The 24166-nt window shown below is 39.9% G+C and overlaps 1 protein-coding gene across 1 annotated transcript in view; it reads right to left on the minus strand.

Moving 5' to 3' along the window:
- The window catches only part of FGD3 (FYVE, RhoGEF and PH domain containing 3), a 102596-nt gene extending 83611 nt beyond the window's left edge, over positions 1 to 18985 (minus strand). Inside the window, exon 1 of the mRNA XM_026857771.1 lies at positions 18965 to 18985. The gene's annotated coding sequence lies outside the window, so the exon portion shown is untranslated. The remainder of the gene's footprint in view (positions 1 to 18964) is intronic.
- Between the last annotated feature and the right edge of the window lie 5181 nt (positions 18986 to 24166).

The raw sequence follows: 24166 nt of genomic DNA on the forward strand, positions 1-24166 counted from the left end.
TTATATATATATATATATATATATATATATATATATATAAAATTTTTAAAATATTTATATATTTATAATTTTTTGATTTATAATTCATAATTTTATATATACATATACACATGCGTGCATATATTACACGTGTACATATACACACCTTTATTATCTACAAACTTAAAGAGGTAGTTGCTGCTGTTACAGTAATTTTTCATTATTAATTTTACACATCATCTCTTGAAGAGAAATAGGAATAAAAACCTATGCACAAATAACACATTCATGAACAATTTTCTTCCAAAAACACCAATCTCTGCTGCCATAGCAGACAGTGCAAGAGAGCAGCACACTTAGTGCTCAAATTAAGTTCTGAAAATCATCCTGGTACTAGAAAAAGTCTAGCAGTAAAGACAGGCAGAAAAACTCTCACATTTACTTATTTTGACAAAAAGAGGGGCACTTAATCCATGGATCCTTCCCAAAAGGGTTCATGGGGCAAACTGCAAGCAGACACCTTCATTAGAGGCTGCATTTTCTAAAACTCTACTGTTACATATCCTCCTGCCAAATCCCACACACAATCCTTCAGGATATCACATTCTTCTCCCCACCAAAAAAAAAAAAAAAAAAAAAAAAAAAAACCCCCCCCCCCCACTACCAAACCCCAGAGGTGGTCTCCCCTGAGCCTTGTGTGCCTCCTGGCGCCTTGGTGGATGGTTACAAACTCCTCCATGCAGCACTGAAGCTGGACGCAGCATCTGGACATGCTTCAAGGGGGTGTAGCGGGGGGACAGAAGGGAATGGATGTTTGCAATTAGCTGAATATGCATATACATATGATGTAGGGAACCCCTTGTCTGCATTTCTGTGGATTTCACATGTTTTTTGGAAGATCTGGGATGTGGAACACCAGTCCCTACACTTTGATAGCAGCTTGTTTGACCAGTGTCTAGTTTTAATTTTATTATTACTACAAAAGCACCTATCAATCCCAAAAGAAAGCAGAGCCCAGTGAGATAGGCACTGTACAAATACTTACTAAAAACAGTCTTTGTTCACAGTCCAAACAAAGAATGCTTGAAAATGAAAGAAAAATAAAGAAAGGGAAAAAAAAAAAAAAGTGTTGCCAAGGTTTCACAGCAGGAACAGAACTGGAGCACAGACTCCTGGCCAGTGGTGGACCTACCTAGCTCCTGTGACAGGGCTGCCTCCCCCTCCAGCACCAGCTATTGAACTGGTAGTATCATATTGGGGGGGAAAAAAAAAAAAAAAAAAAGTAAATGGGAGCCTTTGTTTTTTCACTTCCCAAGGTAAATAAATGACGTACATGTATTCTTGATGCACACAACTCCTCACTTGCACATGGGAGAGGCAGGGAAATTCTTCTGGGAATCCCCTGCTAAAACACTGGCAGAATATCACTGGTGCTACAGAAAGCAAATCCATACATTAGTCATGGTCCAATGCAAACAGAACATGCAATTCTGCAGGAAAAATAACCCCAAAACTTAAAGGAACACACAGGAACACAGAGAATAAACACTGTGCAAATAAGTTATACCATAATAGCATTTCAAGCAAGAAGTAGAAAAAGAACACAGTATTCTACCATACAGATTCATTTGCACTGAGCAGTACGTATATTTGCAATGAAATCCCTTAAAAGATTTAAATTGGTGCTTCCAAGCAAAACTTCAAGTGTTTCAAAGAACGTGCTTCCTCTTCATGCTATGCTGAAGCAGGGTCATTCCACAGCTGCCATTACAAGGTTTAATGTTTGAAAGGTCCTGTCCTCCAGAAGTAGAAGAGCACTGGATTTCCTTTCACAAGTCTATTAAAAATGGCTTTTGAAGGCATCCTCTGGCACACAGAAAGAGGCAGGTGGGATTATATATATAGGTTTAGATCAAAGTAATACTGTACAGAACAGAAACTGTATTTTTATAGGGATCTATGTGTAAATATGGAATGCTCTAAACAGGGACCGATTCTCATCTACATGCCAGAATACAGCAGTCAGCCACAGAAATGAAAAGGTTTAGTTGAATTAATTAACAGCTGTTTTTCACGAGTAAATGTGACAGAACCCTGCAATAGGAGAGTCTTCTCCTCCTTGCTGGTTTCAGGCTCAGTGCAAGCATCTCCCGCTGGGGCAGGCAGAACGTTACGCTGCTTTCCTCTAATGAAATACCCAACTGGACCATGAAGTCTTCTGGTTTCTCTTACTTCGTTTTCAAACTGATTCAGAAGCAACAAAAATGGTGTTGGACAAAATACTCCAAGGAAATTCGCACAGTCACAAAGAGACCATGATTATTTTAGCAACTCTACTTCTGATTTATGAGAAAAGCTTTTGCATTCAAAGCTTTATTCTGCAGCTTTTGTAATTATCTGTACATGTGTATGCTTTCATGTAAAACAAAGCAAAGGTCTTTTTTTAAATTTTCCTCTTCATTTTATCCACTGCTGTAAAGAGAAGGGTTACAATTCACTCAATTGCTCATTTCTGTACCAGGCTTAAGAGGTACAAATGACCTAGTTTCCTTGCCAGGCACTAGCAGCAGCACACTTGCCTGGCATGGCAAATCAGTGCATCTTGCTACACCAAGGGAAAAGTTAAAACTGCCCTGATATAAATTTAAAAATAAATAAATCTGGGCACTCCTATTAATTTCTGTATTGCCTCAATCAAATAAAAAAAAAAAAAAAAATCAATGCCTGCACTAAGATCTGAAAAATTACAATTAATTCAAGCCTATAGTTTCTAGAGCCTTCATCTTGGATTCTGGAATGTGTTCAATCCTAATTAATCAGGCTTAATGATAATCTTATTATACAAAAGACTTAAAAATAATAAAAAGAAAAAAAACACAAAGCACTTTATGAAGTAACGTTTCCATTAACATGGAATAATATAACAATTACAGAAATTCAGTCACCTCCCAGCTGAGATTTAGCAGGTTTTTGCTTAAGGGAATCAGACAAAGAAAAACAAATCAATGTACCGAATTCTTTGATTTCTGCCAGCTGCTATTTTGCAGCACCCTTACGGGGCACCAAGCACGGCTATTCAGAGAGGCTGCTCCATGACCAGAGCCTGGCCTGCGATGCTTTGGACCCAGAACAAGCTCAGTATTTGCAGGAGAAGGATTTACTTTTGTTCTCTTATTTTTCAAATAACCATGAAACTACATCCTGGCTTGAGGAATAAAGGTTACCAGGCCCTCTTGCCTTGCACTAACTTGCCTATTTTATGGCACCCAGGGCTTCTATTTTGAATGTTGTTCTTTTAAAGCACAGTCTCTTGCATGGGTTTAAATGTCTGGCACAAGACAGTCAAAAGAGTTCTTTGTTCTACCTTGCTGCCAAGAGGTTTGGATTTGGGCTGGTTATCATTTGTTTCGTCCATACTAATGACATGCTTTAGACAAACATTTGGCAATGCATTCTTGGCTCAAAAAACCCCATTTTCTCAAGGAAATATCTTTCCATATTGCTAAATGAATATGAAAAAAATAGGATCCTGTATGGAAAGGGTGGAAAACTACTGTACTGGTTACAGAACAAAACACAACTTGGATCTGTTAGACTACAGGAAAAAAAAGTAGGGCACAAGCGAAGCAAGGAAAGGCAAAACACCATATTCAAGAAATACCCAGGTTTCCCACAGTGAGAAAACATGCGTGCTGTGGAGTCAAACAAATTACCCGTGCCCCCGTGCCCTGGTTATTTCCAACAATACTAAACCAGAGCTTCACTGAACCAACTTGCGACTGTCCTGCTGTACTTTTCTCCAACCTGTAAAAAGCTCAAGTTGGTATTAAGCTAAATATTTTGTTGCCATTGGAACTTTACAGCCTTCTGCCTGCCTTCAGGATCTGTTCAGACCCTCTTTAATCAAGAAGAAAATTTAGTTTTATGTGCTACCTTTCATCCACTTCAGTAGTATTCCTTGAGAAGATTTTTTTTTTTTTTAATGAAACAAGTTGCTTTAATTTTAAGAAGAACAAGGGACTTTAACTCTTGCAGAAAGACTTGCACAGTGGAGAGCCCCAGGACTGCCATTAATGGTCCCACAAACACATCACCATGCAGCTCCTCCAGAGCCCCACAAATACATAGTAACTGCATCTCAGGCAGCAATAATCTGCTGCAATTTATTAAGCTGAGCTTCAACAGATGTTTAATCAGGACTGTGGTTTATCATCAATAAATTTGTCATGCTCGCTTAGTTTTGCTTCTAATTAGAGATGCATCCCACCACCTAATTTCAAATCTCCTTTGAACACACAGTTTAAAAGTTTGGCTTGTCTGAGAATTATTGCTTCATGGCTTTGGTAAAATTATTTTATGGCATTTTAAGACAAAACTGAAGAGTAAGAAATGAGTTGACCATAAGCGCTACAAGAAAAGTAAAAAAAAAAAAAAAAAGCAAAAACCAAAGGATTCAGATGGAAAGGGAAGGAGGGCAGCAGAACATTACATTTGCATATCATAGCCTGTAAACTATTTCATCCCAGCCTAGCTTTTGTGTGGACAGACTTGGGAGTTCCTCTAATATACTGCCCAGGTATGAGGGGTGGGGAGTGAAAGAGGAAAGGGTGTGAGGATGTGTTTAGCCTGTGCACAGGATAAAAGACAAAGGGAAACGCAGATTTAAATTACAAAGGGTACCAATTATTGAATTCAGTTTTGCCAACCCTCCAAACACAAACTTTAATGTTCCTGCTGACATTTAAGAGCTTTCCAAGCTGTGTTTAGGGCTGTCCATGTCTCATCTAAAGGAGGTAACCTGACAGTCATGTCTTGTAGCATCTCATCCAGACAGACCACCAGAGCTTTACAAGTAACTCATTCTTAACAGTATCTCCAAACTGATCCCAGACTGACCTGTTGACTGAATTAGACAACATTTGAACTTCTGTCTGGGCTAAAGACAGCGTATATCACCTGAAAAATGCAGAATTGTAGACTTCTAAAAGCTTAAATCCTGCAACCATAAATAAAATATTGTCCATTTACACTGAACAGTACAAACCTGGACCTTAGTTAAAGAAATTGCTAGGCTGACAGACAGCACTGCTACCCATGCACACATTCCTTCACCTCCAGGGGCTCTTAATCCAGCTCTGAGAAGCAGCTCTCCAGAAGACACCCATCCTGCCACTCTGGTCTGCTATCAGAAGGTGCCTGCAGTTCCCTCTCCTCTTTTTTTTTTTCCCTACAATCATTTAGAAAAAAAAAAAAAACAAAACTTATCACTAGGTCAGGTCACTATCCATAAGTAATTCTCCATGCCTTCTCTGTATTCTTCTCCTCAACTTAAGGAAGAGGGAAGGGAAAGAAAAAAAAAAAAAAAAAAAAGGTGGGCCACGTAGCATAAATCTGCAGCTCCTTAAAATTAGCAGTCATGGACAAGCCATCCAATCTTTCCAACTGTGCAGACTGAACTAAATTCCTGAGCAAGGGTCCACTAATGAAAATGACCCATCCCAAATTTTCCCAAGATTAATGTTAGGACAGATTTCAAACACAGGTGGACTTGCCAACATATATACTGCAATGTCACTAACTGATCATGGGTTTTATCAGGAAAACACAGTCATTATATAAAGAATGGGCATAAATCCATGAGCTTCACACACATCTATAAGCAGAATAGTTGTAAGACTTATTTTAAACATCTGCTAAGCAGATGATTCCCAGGTCTTCAGCAAAAAATATTATTCCCCTTCACTTCTCCTGTTCTGTACATGTTTTGCCCTTTACTAGCTGTCCAGAGAGTAACAGGTTATATTGCATTAAAACAGACAAGGTAGACTAGGTTTATCAGGGATGGGAGGGGTAGGGTGGTGTTGATTCCTTTTTTATTAAAAAAAAAAATAAATCTGGCACTAAAACTGAGATTTTAAAATTTCCCTATAAAACCCTAAGTTCTTCGGACTTTATACTCCTCATCAGAAAAGGTAATTTCAAAGAGCAAAATACAGCACCGAGCGCTCAGGATTGTGAGGATGCCCCACAGTTTGCAATCTCCCAGCTCCAGCAGCAAAGTCAGCAGCCGGGGTACACCTTGGGTTCCCCTCACCCAGTGAGTCTGCAGAGACCTCCATGGGTGCTGCCATCACCCCCTTGCCTGTACCCTGGATGCTGAGTATGTTTAAGTGCAAAGCATTTCAGAGGAATTACATCAGGTGACACAATTTGATATTTTCCAACCAGGAAAAAAAAAAAAAATCCATCAGGAAAATCAGTCAGTCCAGAATAATTCCCAAATCCTGGGACCACACCCCAACCTAACAGCTTGAAAATGCCTCAGTCAAACGTCTGTGCACACTGTTGCTCCTTTAATCACCATGAATAGTATCAAAGGATGAGAAACAAGAATGTCAAGTGTCTTGGAGAAGGTCACTTGAACCACTACTGTCAGGTCACAAGCACATGAAGCAAAAGTGCTGCCTAGGACTAAGGGCCTCAAAGCAGATACTTTGCTGAGCAACGCAAACCAGCTGCTTAATAAATAAAAAAGCAAATACAGGTAAGTTACCTTGGAATACAAGGCACAGCCACAGGTTTACGTTTTCCACTGGGAGAAGAAACATAGATCATGTGCTAGCTACTTAAGCTGTATTATTTCAAAAACAGTATCAATAAAACGTTAGATTAATCTTAAAGCTTTTTATTAAAAACACCAGTGAGGCACATTACTCCCAAAAATCACAGTGTAATTGATTACACTGCTTAGGTACAATCCCTTAGTAATATGTTCCGCAGTGGGTAAAGAGAAACACATGAAGATAGCAAATGTTGCAAAGTTAGGTACTTGGCGGGAGGGGGATTACTTCATATAAAATTATGCATTTTACTTACAAATCAGCCATCAACCCTTTTTACACATCTGTAAGACTCCTAAATACCACACAGTTTGAACTACAACAGCTAAACACCACCCGTCTCAAACTTCCCTCTCTCTAATGAGTAATTGCTTCTTAGGATGAACAGCACTGAGAAACTGTTAGATGCACACAAAAGTATTGCTGAGATACATATGGTACAACTGCAAAGCTGTAGATGTACATGCCTCCAAGGTATGTCACAAAGGGACTGCTCCCCACTGCTCTCATTATTGCAAGCCTTTTGGCACTCACCCCAAGTTCAGTACTTGATGGTGTGAGTCCAGGTTGATAAAAAACATCACCCAGAACCCTTTACAACATATTACTTTATTGACTTCAGAAAAGCAATATAGCTACAGCAAAAGTATCTGGCTCATTTGTCTACTTTGCTTTCTATACACACAGGAGACATACGCTAACACCGGATTTTGTCCTCTGGCTTATCCCCCCATTGCTGTACAGTGCATTCAGCACTGCGCTGGTACAAAAAACAGAGTAACCTTCCCTTGGTTCTACATCACAGCTTGGCTTGCACGGATGAGTATGTGTTCAAGAACATTTTGCACTGACAAAGCTGTGTCTGAACCATTTACACATCTGTAATTACTGTCAGTGTTGTGGGTAAAGCCTGCAAAGGCACCAGTACTCCACCACACAAATGGATCACGAGAACACTTCCCTTCCGATGAGCTTAGTATTGTAAGAATACATCCTTCTGAGGGTCTTTGCTCCCACCAATAACCTCTCATTCAACAAGAGTATAATTGCTATTAACAGTTCCTCAGGAGGTAATGATGACTTGGTTTTATTTTCTGTACAGTTTTGTTCAAAGCCTTTATAAAAAAGCCTCCCCTCAATTCTTCTTTTCTTATGGGCACACAAGAAAAGCTCAAGTAGAGCATATACGCTCTACTCATATATTTCTGATACATATAACTGAAATTTTGCAAGTACCATATGAAAACATTTTGGAAATAAAATGTTCTGAATTTTACTCTTTTTCTAAATCAACAAAGTAATACAGAATTTTGAATGCAAGACCATGCATTTTCTCATCTTTAAGCATCAAGTGTCATCTGGTGGATTGACACAGAACTGCACTGAAAGTAACCTTTCCTTAGAGCAAATTTTACTAGGGAAGTAAAAATAAACAAGCTAAGCAGAGATAATATTTACCTATGACCTAAGAGATGCAAATAATAGAAATACAAACCTTTTTCAGGTGCAGGTGTTTAGAAGAGGATCAGCCATAAGGCTCCCATAACACATCCAGGGATTTTATGGACTTACCTCACTGAAATTCAGGAAATTTGAGTTATCACTTACTGTCCAAAAGCCACTAAAAAGCATTCAGAAAGCTACTAAAAAACTGTATGTCTCCAGCAAAGACACCAAAAGACACCTTAGTGAATTTTTTTTTTAAACATAAGGTGAGATTCGTAAATAACTACCTGAATCTGGAACTGGAGGTTTAAAGGTCCAGTTTGATACACCAAGCTGTTTTCCCTCATGGCAAAAATAATGAAAGAACTAGAAACCAAACTTCCTACTGTTTTCTGTGTCTTTTCAACACACATTCTGGTCCCCTCTCTCTAAACCAACATTAACTACCTCTGATGACATGATTTTAAAAAATATAAATCTCCTTTCTTATCACTGAAGTAAGAGACCAAGCCAAGAAGAGAAGAGAGTCTACAACAAACTCCTAATGAAGCCACAGAGAGGAGGAAAAAAAAGAAAAAAAAGAGGGGGAGGGAAGAAAAGCTTTTGCCAGGATCACCACTGAAGATTAACTTCTATCAGTTTTAATGTTTCAACTCTAAAAGTAACTCAACAAAAATGTATTACTTTAGAGATATTGATTTCATAATACATTATTTAGCAAGCTTGATAAGCAAACCATGGGGAGGATACCTTCGGGAAAACCTGAAGTTTTTAGGAAGACAAAGAATGTTAATCAAAATTACAAGGTAGAAAAATCAGCAGTATCTTCCTGGCCTTTCAAACAATTTAATCACTTGCTGTGGAAGATCATGGCTATTGATGCACTAAAGTGACTCTTAACTGTTTGAAACCACTACAAAATCTGATTGCTGGAGAAGACAACCCAGCCTCCACATATGAATCTGTCAAGGTCTACAGAAGTTATGCTCCATCAAGTTCAAGTATTAATCCAAAGGTAACTTGATGCTTTTGGATACAGAATCAATCAACTCTCTGACGCTCCTTTCCTGTGTGGGATCAAAGGTTTGGACAGCAAACACTGGCCAAGACTCACTTTGAGCCTTGGAGCATGGCCCCACCAAGCCAGCTGTCCAAACTCGCCGTGCAGGGTTTCAGCAGGGCTGACTATTTTAGTTCTGGCCAGAGCTCCTTTGAAGCCAGTCTCCCAGCTCGCCTCACCCTACCGTGTTTTGGTTTGTAGCTCAGCACAGTCCTGAAGCACAGGACCTAGACTCCCCTCACAGGAAATAAATCCAAAGAGGCATTCAGTGAGTGCATCTAGCATACAACAGCAGTCAAGAGGCACTTGTTTCACAGTGCCTACCTAGAGATGATCAAACATAAAAGCCCTTCAAACACACACAGGGCAGATGCAGGGTCCTCAGCACCAGCTTCCTTCCATAGATCCACTTCTATAGGCTGCATTTACTGCTGATGTAGACATAGCCAAACGAGCTATTTTTCCTTTCTTTGACATTTTTAATCTAAATGTAAATGTTTTACCTAATCAAAACCTACTTCTAAACATTAAAAACTAATATTAATCCTAGTAGGGAAAATACCAACTGGAACTGCTTCCCACTCCTGAACCAGGAACAAAAATACTCAAGAAATTGTTTATATGCCTCCCCTACTAACCAAAACTAGTCTTCCCCCAAACATGACACAAGAGAGAAGGCAAGCACTGCAGCATTTTTTTTTAAAACAAAGTCCAGGCTATTCAGGAGAAGAGAAGAGCAAGCTTCTCATCAGAGATTTCTAACAGGCAACACCCACTTATAAAACATTTGTTAAGGACTGCTCACGTCCACATCCCAAGTCACTGATAGAAGCCAATGCCACAGATACAGAGCTGATCCACCGGGCTGCAAGAGAGACTATGTGATTACACACTCTAAATCAAGTTGAAACTGTAAGGTTATCCAAAACACCAAAAGACTTAGTTCTTCATGCAAAGAGCTTCCTGGCTCTAACAAACTAGCCTAGATCCAACCCAGGCTTTTGGGGAACCTTAAAGGTGAACGTCCCAAGTCCAGCAGGGCTTTCCAGTCAGTTAAAATAATGTAACCCTCTTTTTTTTCCAGACTCCAAATAAAGTCCTCAGCTGCCCCAGAAGAGGTAGGGAGAGACAAAAAGCTTCAACAGATCAGAGGAAACAAAGCCAATCCTCTTCTCGACTTTGTCAATAGCTGTCAGAAGTCCAACTGAGCTGATGAACACCAAAAAAGCAATTGAGACCTCACAGCTCAATTCAAAGGTAGCTGATTCAGTCAGATTAAAGTGCAAGTACTGTACACTAATATCTAAAGGTTCAGTTGTTTAAATTATACAGCATCAGTACTTGGACAAGTTTCTGGTTGGTCTGATTAAAAACTGTTAAGTGACTAAGTGCAAAACATGGTCTGCCTAAAAAGTGCAGAAAAAATTGAAACAATAGTTACTCAAGCAGCACCTTACTTCACTGCAACCTCCTAATTCTATACCCAGTTGTTTCCGGTGAAATCTAAAAATACTTAAAAGTAACTAAAGTAATCTTAAAGGTAACCTTAAAGGTTAAAATATTTATGAAAAATAAAAAAGTAATAATAATCAGTATACTGTCCCATGCACGTACCCCTGGTGCTCCAAGGTGAAAACATGGTCTTGCTATTAGTCCTAGGAGGATAAAAAGCTCCTAACTCTGCATATATGATAAAAGGAGCCCTCCTCCATGAACTGCAGTGCAGCAACAGTTCCAGAATCAAGCTGTGTTATGGCTCAAGGCACCAGAACGTCTTAACGCTGTGCCAAGTAAAGCCACTTCAATGTGGTGTCTTCATACCCCATTAGGGATTGCAAACCCTATGTTTAGGGGCATGGAAAGAAGCTGAGAGATTTATGAGAATTAGCATGGCTGTATCTAGAGTTTCCTACAACACCCACTTTTTCCAGTAGAGGAGCTCTGTGGTCTTCTGAGGACTCAATTAAATGCCATTTTATTCAATACAAACAGACATAACTCCACCACGGCACCAGCTTCCAGCTAAAGAAATCTCCTGACATACATCTTAGAGATTCCTTAAATACACATCTTTCTAGTGTTGCCTTTATTGTTGGTGCCAAGTATGCTGTCTGACAGCACAGTAGTAACTCAGGCTTGCAATGTGTGCATGTGGGGCTGGGGGGTGGGGAGCATTCCTAACAATATTAACAACTAGGGGTTTCCTGCAACACCAGCAGAGCACTGGTGAACAGCTGCAGAAATGCAGAAAATGAGAGCTTTTCTTCTCTTAGACTTGATTAGCCATTATAAGATGCCAAGACAATCTCTGCTACCACTGTGACTCCCTACAAGACACTTCGAACTGCTGCAGAGGGGTCAATGTTTGAGAGTATTCCTCACTGAACAAGATCACTGCAAAGCTCCTTTCTTTGACAGAACCCAGATCTCCCCACTTTTCAGCATCCAGCATCTTACTTTTCTCACTGCCCTCGTAAGTATATACATAACCCCTGAGCCACTGATCATATTATATTAATTTTTCCTCATCTCCCAAGTTCAAAGAAATCTAGTCTTTCTAGATGTACCCATGTTCTTCATAAGCAGAACCGCAAATGGAGCCTCTTCAACTAATTTCCATTGTAATGGACTCACACCCATCTGACAGAGGAAAATGAAGGGAAAAAAGAAAAGAAGTTCTGTTCCTACTTTTATTTTCCCACTGGAACAGAGGGGTGTACCACAGAGTAAACATCTGTCCCCATCATTTCCTGCTCTTATTGACCAAAGTCCATCATGCAATCTCAATGATAATATCCGTATCAAGCCTGTAATCAGAAAGTGGAAAAGAGAGTAGAAAAACAACTTATAATACCCTGTTTTTTTCCTAATGATATTGATATGTTAAAGAAAATTATTAACTATTAAGCACCTTAAACACTGACATTATTTTACAATCTGTATCCTAAAACACTTTTTAAAATAATTTAAGGATTGCCAAACATTTGAACACAAAGGAGAGAAAACCCATGCCATCAGTTGCAGGGAACTCTAAATTTGTTTCAGATCTTTGAGCATACTTATGACATGAACCTGAGCAAAACTAATACCAATTTTCTTACAAAGCTGAATATAACTGCAAGGGAATACACTGAATCCCAGTAAACGCAGAAGAATCTTTTTTTTTCCCCCCGACAAGACACTTGTAGATATTTTATCTTCTGTTGTACTGGGTCTGCTTAGTATTGTAGGCCACCTGCAGCACTAAAAAACAAGTGTCAGTGCTTGTTTTTGAAGTGTCATCCCAAAAAACGTGAAACTAAACATGACTGTGCAGAGAGTGGAAAGCATTTCACTGTTTTTAATAATCCTGGCTTCTAAACATTGCAAACCCAGTTTTAATAGCAGGTTAGCCAACCTGAATTTGGAAGATAATGTTCTTTTTCTAGTGGCAAATCCATCCGAAGATGTGACAATGTATAATGCAAACTAAAGCTCATATGGCCAAGGATCATACTGCTTATGGAGCACTCCTAAATTTGGGGACTAGAAAAAGGAAACCATTCAAATTTAAACACAAATAGTTATTTTTACACAGTCAGAATGACAGAAGTTGAGGGAAGGAAGAAACTGCAATTGCTTGCATTAACCTTCTGGAAAAGTTACTGCACTGGGAATGGATTTGAAAGCAAGTCTGCCCGATGGAGTGTGAATCTACCAGTTTGGACTAAGTATTTAGAAGACCATTGTCAGTGCTGAAAAACAGCCCGGAAGGAAGTCATATTCCTGGGCTCTCAAGAAGGGATTGTGCTGAAATTAATATTAAAAAAAAAAAAAAAAACCAAACCAAAAACCACCCCACAAAACAAAACCCAAACCAAAACCCATGTGAGATTTAATTCAATAGTCAACAAAAACTGAAAATGTATTTAACTTGATTTTAGCCCTTATATTCAAACTACAATGAGAAATTTAATGGGTAGACTTGGAGAGAGAAGTAACATAGACCCATTCAGACCAGCTCCAAATAAGAGACCAGATACGTCAATATCTTTAGTTAATATGCTACGTATTTCAGCCAGGGCACGGCACCAAATACTGTCATTATCTAACTGCTACAAACACTTCTAAGCTCTCTAAAATTCTGCTTGTATAAATCCACAGCTGAGTCTATGCTACAAACCCTACATAAATCAGACTTTATCATGACTGCCATTAAATAAATGTAAAAATAACAATGCAGAAAAAAAAATGCAGACTTCCAGTTTTTGTTGGTTTTTGTTTAAACAAACTAGCTCAAATCCTGCAATTGTGAGATCCAGCAAGGAGCTCTCAAAAATACATTCAGTGTATTTTAAAAGCAGGGGGGAATAAGAATCAGACACCAGAGTTTAATCAATACCAACAAGTTTAAAAGACTCCACACACCATTTTGAATAGGCCAGCTGGGTGCAAGGAGTGGGGACAAATTCAAGAGTGAGTTGAAGAGTCGGCTAAAGATGCAGCAACGCTTTTTGATCACTAAAACACAAAACCAATAAAAGTCAGAGCCAAAACAAAAAAGTGTAACAATCTACATCCAGTTTCCACACATTCCTAACAGAAAAAACAAACCTATTTGCTAAATGCAGTCCTTATCAAGAAAAATCCTGTGAACTACATTTCTTTTATCCTGGATATAATATACAGCATTAATTACACATTCATTCAGTAGACACACTTTCACAAGTTTACCCAGCCATAACAACACCTAAAAATACACAACAAAGAAGCATCATTTTAAGCAGAACTCTGCATATAAATTTAACAGTTACTTAAACATCACCACCAGTATTTCCAGTTCAGGCTTCCTGTTGGATTTTTCAAACAGATTCCCTTTCTTTAGGAATCTCTAAGCTGAGCAACACTAGTCCTGTACTATTTATACACTGACATAATACATCCAAGAAAAATCATTACCCATGCAATGTACTGCCTACTCGGGCTGTTCAGACAAGGCTTTATCTTGCTCCACCCTCTGCTAATCCCTTTAAATTCAACCTCCCCTCCATATCTGGCAGCAGAAACATCAGGGGTAAAAATGCAAAATTCCTTTGAGGCGTGTCTTTTAACACCAAAGTTGCTGAAAAACTAAAAACCAGAGCACTATGCATACTCTGCTTCTAAGTGAAATGAATGACAGTTGTCTCTTTTGCATCATTGAACCAGACTGAAAAAATAATGATCTTGATTTTAAGGTCTGCCATATGCTTTTTTAGCAAGGACACACTACTGCAGTCATGATCACCAACTTAAAAAAAAGCTTAAACAACCGCCAGATTTTCAAGTCTTAAAAAAATAAGCAAACAAACCCAAAATGGAAGTTACAGAATCAAATTACATTTGAACTGCTCCCTTTTTATGACTGTGCTCCCTTTAAAAATTCTAACCAACATTTTAGAAATAATAACCTCAGTTGTACTCCACACACAAAAAAAAAGTATTTTAAGGCCTTCAGTGGAAATTTTTGATTTTGCAGTATTTTTAGAAACTAAGGCACATGACATTTAGATATCTTTAATGCATTTCAAAAGAGAGATCAATATGGAATATCAACTTACTAATCAAATTGATATTAGATGAAGCCTCACCCTTTTTTCTCTACTATATGGTGAAAAAAAAAAAAAAAAAAATCTGTTTTCAGTGCAAAGTGGCTCCTCAGGAGGGCACCTGAGAGATTCCCCACAGGATGCACAGTTCTATGGAATGACAACAATGATCAATCTCATTATTTATCATATCACCACACCCAGAATTCTGCAAGCTACACCCAGAGCCTACATGCTCAAGTCTGATAATATGTAAAATCATTTTTTCCACAGTAACATAGAGGAACATAAATTCTGGAAGGAAAAAAAAAAAAACAAACCAACAAACAGGGAAACAGCAGCACAATTATGCAGTTATTAAAACTAAATGCACATGATCTATCTAAACTTCAAAGTTTAGGATTTAAAACTGAAAGTTTCAGAGGGCTGAATGTACAAATGTGCATTTTTGCAATCTGGCCACCAGAAGGATCTAAAGATCAATGCTAAGTGTTAGCCTATAACTGTAGCAACTCAGTTTGTATTACAGACTGTCAGCCAAGCAGATGCCACAACAGAAACTGCAAGATGTCAGGAGAGGTGAGAGACCAAGAACAGTGAGAAATGAAAAAAACATGAGGGAGTCCAATGCTGAGCCGTATCGGTAGCACACGAGGGTTCCTCAGTCATCCTGAAGCAGGGCAAACAGGTGACCAGGACTCAACAGGAGTTTGAGGTTCATTCAATGAAGCTGATAATAAATCAGGAAATAGGAACTGACAGATTTGGAATATACTCTTAGAAACTGATACCTGTGTGGTTGGGAGACACAAGCAATGTAGGTGCAAAAGCAGGTGTAGTGGAAATCAAACAGCCAAGTTTAAAACCTGTGCTCTCAAGGTTTAAGATCTTTAACAGCATTTCACCAAGCTATTCCCCAATTAGAGGCAACACCTACTGATCCTGGGTCCTGAACCTCCATCAAACAGAAAACAAAACATCACCCTATGAAGGCTCTGCTTACACAGATAGTCATTGAGCAAGACCCTGCTCAATCTTCAACAGTGTTTCTGTTTGAATCCTAATTCAGCAAGGAGGTAAAACAAAGCATCAAAACAGTGCATATTGTGCCCCAGTTGGAGGCAACTTATCTGCAGGTTTCTTACTGCTTTGGGAGAGTCTGCTTAAATTCAAAGTGCAATGTTTCACCTGTGCACACAGCAGCAGGGCTGAACATCCCCCACCTCCCCAAGTTTACTGTTAAAATACAATGCTTTAACACTTCAAACATACAAGTAAAACAGTGGCACTGCTCTCTATATATTTTCGCAACTAGAAAAGAACCTTTTTTATAATATATAACAACCCTAAATCTGTTACCAGCCATAAGAAAATTTCTATTTCAGTAGAGGCCAGGAGTTCTGCAAGTTTATGAACCCTCCAGCTTTAAGACACAATCCAATTTTTAAACAACTGGGTGTGGGGGAAAAAGAAAAAAAAAAAAAAAAAAAAAATGCCAGCTATTCCATAACCATTCACTACAAAATTTTTCATGGCTGAAGCAGCAGCTGTGGCCAGGGGCAGAGCTTGAACCCTGGACTAGATGGACAATTAATTCAACAGTTCCTTTACCCTCAGAATTCACTTCTACAGTTTCTTTGTCCTAACAAGAGGATTAGCAATTTTAAAAATAACTTTTGGGACTTGCATGGTCTGGAAAATACAAAAAAAAAAAATTAGACTATCCTTTCAAGTGAATAAGAAAAGCATCTGTTCTGCATTCCAAGTAAAGCAACTTTTTCAACTGCACAACCATCAAAATCAAGCAGTCATAACTCAGACCAACAGCCCAATTCCAACAACTCCAGACAGCATGGATGAGACAGGGTTTTTTAATTACTTTTTATTTTACTATTTTGAGGAAATCTTACTCCCCCCTCGCTGTGAGCACTCACACCTCCATTAGCAAACTGGGAATGGCAAGGCATGTACTTTCTTAGGTTAAGAAAATTTTTAAGAAATTCATTTTTCAACTGTATAATAATTAGGGGGGATTGTTCCCCCCAACCTTGATATTTGGCTCTGCATTTTTACAGCTGAGAAACAGGCTGGAAGAATTTCAATAGCAATTAGTAAAACAGATCCAGGAGGGCTCAGCAGGCAGCACTGTTTGCTCCTCCATGGGAAACTTCCCTCCGAGTGAACGACTCCCACAGCCAGTGGGAGCGATGCATGGAGGTGGCACACCTGGCTCCAACAGGAAATTGGAAAGCTGAGACTTTCCTCCAGGCAAAATGCATCCACCTCCAATCCAAGGCTTTGCACATATTCAACAAACAGGGGGAAAAGGGGGAAAAAAAATTTAAATAGAAAAACCATATATGCTACTTCAATACAAACCGTAACAGTTCCAACATGTAGCTATACGCCGCTACAGCCCGGGGGTGAGGGCTTTAATCATGTAAGTTACTGTAGATTCCCATGGCTCCAGTAGAACTGTATCAACCAACAGTACAACTGTAGCTGTGGGCGCACAACCCTTCTTCTGCCAAATTTAAGAGGGAATTCAATACGCAGTTTGCCCTGGCTTATGCATTCGTCTCTCCTGTGCCAGAGCACAGTCCCCAGCGCTCCCAGCGGCCTGTGCCAGGGCCTTTAACCCAAGGGCCACACCGCTACCACAGGGCTCCAAACAGCCCCACGCGGTGGGCAGGTGGCCGGGGAAAGGGAGCTACATCAGGGCACAGCCTCTGGGGAGAGCCATCATGAGAACCTGCCTGTTTCTCCCACAAATGGTGTGAGAACCAAGTTCACTGTCATTCTCTTTTTTTCTCAGAAACTGTGCAGCCAGCACAGGACATGCTGTTGGGTGACAACTGTAAAATCTAGAGACAAAAATACAGGAGGCTGAGACCCAGTGCTATTTTCGTACATTGGTTTTGGGGGAGATCACTCTCTCCTTTGACTTATTTGTTCAGTTCCCTGTTGTTCTGTTCCCTGGAGAACCTTTCTTTCTACAGTGTTCACAGGTTAATTTCAAACAGTGTTTTGTACAGGTTTCTTCTTTTACAAATTTCAGATTTCTTAACTAATTTTGACTTTAAAACCCTCTTTCTTCAAAATCTCTTCCTACAACCCCTTCAAAGTTTTCTGCATTATACTCACCACTTTTTCCTTCTTTTCCATCTCAATCTTCATTTACTTCATCTACACTTCATTTACTTCAGTTTTTACACAAACACACAGCATTTTGAAGGTGTAGGTGAAATCCAAATCACAAGCACCCATCAGATGCATAGGGCCAGTGGCTGGAAATACAGTTTCTCTGTAAATCTCATTCTGAAACAGAGCAGTGTTTGTGGAGTGACAACCAAAATACACTGAGCAGGTGATTCCTACTAAACATGGCAAAAACATATTTTGAGGCTTCTTGAGGCTTCATTTCCCCACTCCTTCCCCAGCCCCTATGTTTGGTACAGTAACTTCCACCCTGTTCCAACCTCAAGGCCCAAAATGATTGCTGAAGTAGCAAGAATCTCATGAATGTAAATATTTGCTCAGGGTTAAGTTACCAAGAGAGCATTTTTGCTCAGAGCCTGCAAACTCAAAAAGAAAGAATAAAAAGAGGCCAAGAGTTTAAGAAAACTAGAGCCCAGTGTTAAATTCCTTCATTATAGTCAAGACACCTGCCTGCTTTTCAGAAGTCTAAAATAAACAGGAGAAACCTCTGACATCCAAGCGATATTTCAATGTCTCCCTGACTTCCAAAAAATACTGGGACTACTAGGATATTTGGACTTTTAAAAATCAGATTCTTTAATATGAAGGCTGGTGGCCTCCAGATTGCCACGATGACCTGTACAGATGTGTATGCTACATGCATACACTGTACTGAAATGCTCTGTCCAAAGGATAGTGGTTGGGCTTGCAATAGCAGGCTGAATTCTAACCAGAGTCCAAAGTGTCTGTGTTTTAGCCTTTCACATTAATTAACCAGGTTAAAAGTACTATAAATTAACAGTAGAGATAGCTACGCTTAAAGCAGTGGCTCTGTATGCTTCGGCAACAGTAGTCAAAATGCTTGAAGAGAGAAAAATGGCAAATACAATGCAAAATTGGTTCATTCAGCGGTCTAGCATAAAAATAATCTCTCCCTGAATCTTCTTTAAGACACAGAATTTCTAGGAAGCAGCATCAAATCAGTCTCTGAAGAAATTCAAGAACTAGAATTACCTTTCAAAAGGCATTTTAAAATATAATTTCAGTAATATAACTATTCATGGCCATAGTGAAATATATCTATGAGGACCTACAATGTTCAGCAGTTCCTTGCCTCTCACAGCAGCTGCCAGTGGTCTGCTCTGTCCTTCTCTGTTAACACCCTGAAGACTCCGTTGTTCCAAAAGATGCCTTTTCCTACTAACAGCAGATTTGAAGACCATGAATTGTACACTACTCCATTCACTGCCTGATGACAGCTTCTTACCCAACATCAGGAGCTTGCTTCAGAAGCAATACTTCCACCACATTGAAACATACCGTAAAAGCCTGTGCAATTTAAAAACTTAGAAACAGTTATTCTTGCTTTTAATAACACTGAACCCTCTAGAAAGCCACCAGCATTTAAGACACAAAAGACAGTAATGGTTAACACATTTCTTCAAGACAAAAAAGCTCCCTCCACAGGCTATTGCTGCCCAACACGAGTACAGAGTGGGACCCATGAAGGTCTGTCTGTCAAGTGACAGTAAGTCTGGACTTCCCAGTCCCACCACTGATGCATGTTACATCATTCTGGCAGCACCAAGTGTCTTGAGGCAGGAGAAAAATCCCATTTTAGTACTTCTGCATCTTTTTTATGCTGACAGCTGACTGTCAAAGAGTCATGGGGTTTTAGAGTTCATAACCAAAACACTAATCGTACTAAGAGAAGAAAGAGAGTGAGAGAAGTGTCCTGGCAGTAGCTGAAGGGTTATTCAGGCAGCCTGGCTCCGAGGCAGGCACCTCAACCCTCTGTTAATGGAGATTCTGCAGGTGATGAGTTGATGGAATCACCCCTCAGAGCCCCCCCAAGGACCCTGCAGGGAATCCTGCATGAGACCAGTGAGGTTATACTATGTAAACAACCTCCTCTCCCCAACCTTCCTGTTCAATTCTTCACACAGTCCTCCCACAGCAGTTAAATCACTGGCTTCCTGTCCCACACCAGGGTCTTCAGCCTGGCCAAATAATGAGTGAAAAACAGAAAACAACGCAGCAGCTAATACCAATAAACTCTGAAATACAATTTCATTGCACAGAAAGATGAAAATTGTAACAAAAGTCAGTGACACCAGAAGAAAAAAGCACAGAGAACTGCATTTTGAGAGGTAGCAGTCAGGGACCACAGAGGCAATGTGCTTTAAATAATGCCATTTAAACTCAGTAAATTAACTCTGAGAAGCCAAGTCACAGCTGCATACCCTGAGAATTTCCAATAGAAGTACATGGTGACTACTACCAGAAAAAGCAATGGCCATACCAGTGAAGGAATGGAGATGAACATCAGGCTGTTGCACCATTTAGCATTGCAGCAGAGGACAGCACACACTGGCATTTCTCCTCTGTGCTGGCTGGTATAGCATTTGTCCAGTATCAAAGTAAAGCAAACACGCAGCACTTCAGTACCAGAAACTCCCAATGAAAAGCTAGTACACATAAATTGAAAAGCCACGAACTGTGAAATAAAATTCAAAGACCAACAAAATTTTAAGACATTGCAAAGCATAAAATGCAAATCTGGTTATACTAAACCTCACTTTTAGGAGGTGGCTGGGGAATGGGAGGGAGGAGAGTAGAGGGAGGGGCAAAAAGCTTCACTGGAAGCACTTTCCAGTGTACCTCCACTATTGTTTCACTGACAAAGGCCTTCTCAAATTTCAGTACTCATAACCTCCAAACCAGCCATGACTGGCTGCCTTCTAATTACCACATGCTCCAGAGAATGCAACACTGATCTGCAAACACCTATTCCCAATTTCATGTGGATTTTCACAGTGGAGGTCCAGGCCTCAGGGGAATCAGGCTCAGTGGAGAGTTCGAAGGGGTTGTCAGAAGACAAGAAAGTAGACAAGACCAGACCTGAGTGCTGATGGTGGGTATGTAGCACGGCTTAAGAAAGAACCATGGAAAGAACCAACTGAGAAATTCAATGACACTCCCTCATAATTTCTCCTTCCTCTCTCTCACGTGTACCTTAGTCCACCTTATCTCAGGCTATCTCAAATTCTCTGTTTTCGTATCTGTAAAATATATGAAGTTACTTTTTTACTTAAAAGGAACTTTCAACTAGTTCAGAGACTCTGAAGTAAGAGACATATTTTGCAAACAGCATCAATATTCATCATTATGCAAGAACTGTAAACCAAGGTCTCTCAAGTGAGACAAAAAATTAATACCACTGTAGTTATTACTACATTTAATCAGCCACACTATTTACTTCACTCAGACAATTTAACATCTACAATAATCAATAGCTCACATCTCCAACACAGTATCTGTACCCAGTCCTGGGAGCTCCTTAGGTTTTACCAGGCCCCTCTTAAATAGCTTCACTTTTCATTATTTATTAAAGGAAAAATATTTTAAATGTTTACACAACAGCTTGAAGAAGAAAATGAATCTTACTCAAAACCATTTTTTAAGTTTACAGCTTTAGAAGCCAGTGTACAGTCAGAAACAAAGCATTAATCACATCATTGCTGCATTTACACTCTCTGCCCTTCCAATTGTCATATAGGCCACTCAGTCATACCCACTAACCAAAGCAAGACCACTTGCACCCAATCTTATTGATGTCTGATCTACATTCATTATTTTTGAGCTGCATCAGTAGTAACAGTCAAGCTCCAGTCAGGAACAGCCATTGTCCATGGAGCTGGACACTTTTACAGACACACGGGGAAGATAAAGCTGTTCCCGAAGATCTCCTACAGAAGTCAGTTGTTCATTTTTAATTGAAAACCAGTCGGAAACACACAGATTTTCGATCGCATTTCGGAGGGCAGCAGTTCCCAAACTGCCCCATCTCACACAGCTTGTTCAAGAACTAGGCTTTCCCAAAACCAAACACAGCAACCTGATCAGGGAGCTCGGAGTATAAAACCCTTTGGATGCTTTGAAAAACCCAGCCACAAAGCCTGCCTTGAAAACACTGCAATGCAAACAATGCACAAGTAAGAAATCACCTTGGATTATGACTTCCCAAGTCTTTCCCTCCTGATGTCCCCGGGTTTCGACAACTCGCTTCCACTGCTACTGACCGAAAACAGTCTTCCTCGTTCTGGATCACACTACGAAAGCTCATCCCACACAAAAAGCCACGAGGACCATCACCACTGTATTTCGATTCCACTGCTTTTATTAATTTGAACATCCTCTCTTGCATCTCTGAGATACTTCAAGCTTTTAAGTCCCAACCTCCTCGCACATTATCACGTCAGTCAAACTTTGGCGTCTGGGGGACATCCAGCAAGAACTCTGCACCTCAGTATGGCATTACTACACCACACGGAATTTCCTTAAGGAAAGGCCAACCTAGTATCAACCCTCTGTCTTCCTTTCCTGTCTCTGTGGAAGATCACTGACAGGCCTTGTATATGCACATTTGGAAAGAGGCAGAGCTCCTCAGGAAAAAAAAAAAAAAAGTACTAGATTCATTTTCAGCAAGAGTTTTAGACACACATTTAAATGCAAGGAGCTGCACCAGAGGACTGGACAACAGCAATTCCAGCTCCGTTCAAGAATCATTTGAGCCAGGACTACACAAGCAGGGCACATTTGATCAAAGTCACAAGAGTGAGCAAGCTCAGCCTCTACAGACTTCCATTAGATCACCACACTCTAGGTGCCATAACTCTGAAAACACAAGTCTCTCACCGAAGACAGCCACAGTCAACAAACCTACATATTCACACATATGGTGGGATACGTATAGCACCTATCTACAAGCATCTAACTCAAGAGAAGAGCCTCGACTTCTGTAAGTAATGGAGAGAAAGGCTGCTGACACACGTATTCCAGCTTCTGCAGGCCCCAATCCATGTGGGAGGACCCATCTCAAACTTAATGTAGTGAAGATTGGTACCCACGTAGTTCAGGAGGTGCCAGAAGTCAAACTGCCTGCATATCCCTGGATCCAGGGCAGATGGGGAACCTCAGCAGGACTGCAACTCGGCATCATCTTTCCTGGGCTGATCCAGCCTTTACCTATCCAAGAAGGTGGGCAGAGAACTTCCATTTTTTAAAAATAAGGATTTATTTATTCAAAAGAAAGAATTCCTTCAAACTCAACTTCATTTTAATAATTTTCTATAGCTTTATTAAGATGTACAATATAAAAAACTGGGTCATAAACAAGCTAAACCAGGAACAAAACCAGCTTGCCTACTTCAGGGTATGATTTTATAAACACAGTTCTGCTAGCATGAGTATGAACTGTATAACTAAAACATCCTAATAGCATTGTGAAAACTAGCTTTCTATTAAAAATAAACTTCTTATACATTGACAAAAGTATTCTTGCATTCTTTATTTGTCAACACATACATCCCATTTACATTCTGTATACTTCTCCACTTGGGCAACGAAACCAATTCTGCTTATTAACAATTGTCAATAGTCTCTTCCACTCCTTGGTGCTGCTGCGTATCAGGCACTGCAAGAAGCAGTTAGTCCCCGATTCTTTTAAATCGTAGAGCCATTTTCCTTTGTGTTAAAACTCCCTAAGGCTTGCAAAGGAACTAAGGTAGAGTATATCCCTTTAACATAGTTTAACCATAGTTTTGGAATGGAAAATATGACTTAGGTACTGAGGTTTAAAAAACAGCTATGATGTATGCAGCCAATTTTCTAAACATGAATCTCATGACGTTTTTTAGGGCGCCTTTTTTTTTTTTTGCATGAGAATGTAGAGCTTACATGAGACAGCCAGCTAAATGCAACAGACCATTATGGCTCAGAGGTTTCCAATTTGCAACTAGAAATGGTTTACATTATAAGTACTAAGAGCTCCAAAAGGTATTTAAAAAGGAGAGAGTGGAGAAAACAGCATTTTGTAAGTGCCTAAATATGGACTGGCAGGAAATAAATTTGATCTATGCAGTTAATAATAGTCTTACCAAAATAAGTGTTTAACAGAACTGGTTTTATGTGGTTTTAGGAGAACTAAAAATATATTTGCACAGCTTAGCACTGTATTTACTCAAACGTGCAATCTCTGAGCATTGTCAGCCCCGCAGGGACGAGGCTCTCCGAGGTGCCTGGAGACAACCCCCCAGGGCTCGAGGGAAGCACCGCGGTGTAACTGCCCGCAGCAACGCTCCAGCTCCACCGGGCAGCGGCGTCCGCCAGCCCCGGCTGAGGAGCCCAAGCCCAGAGAGGGCTGGCTTGTCCCCGCTGACAATGGGACTGCCTCAGAAATGCGCCATCCCCCTCGCGGGAGAAAGAAAGAAAAAAAAAAAAAAAAAAAAAAAAAA

This window comes from Athene cunicularia (assembly GCF_003259725.1).
Source record: "Athene cunicularia isolate RWA chromosome 12 unlocalized genomic scaffold, athCun1 chr12_part1, whole genome shotgun sequence".
Taxonomy (NCBI): Eukaryota; Metazoa; Chordata; class Aves; order Strigiformes; family Strigidae; genus Athene; species Athene cunicularia.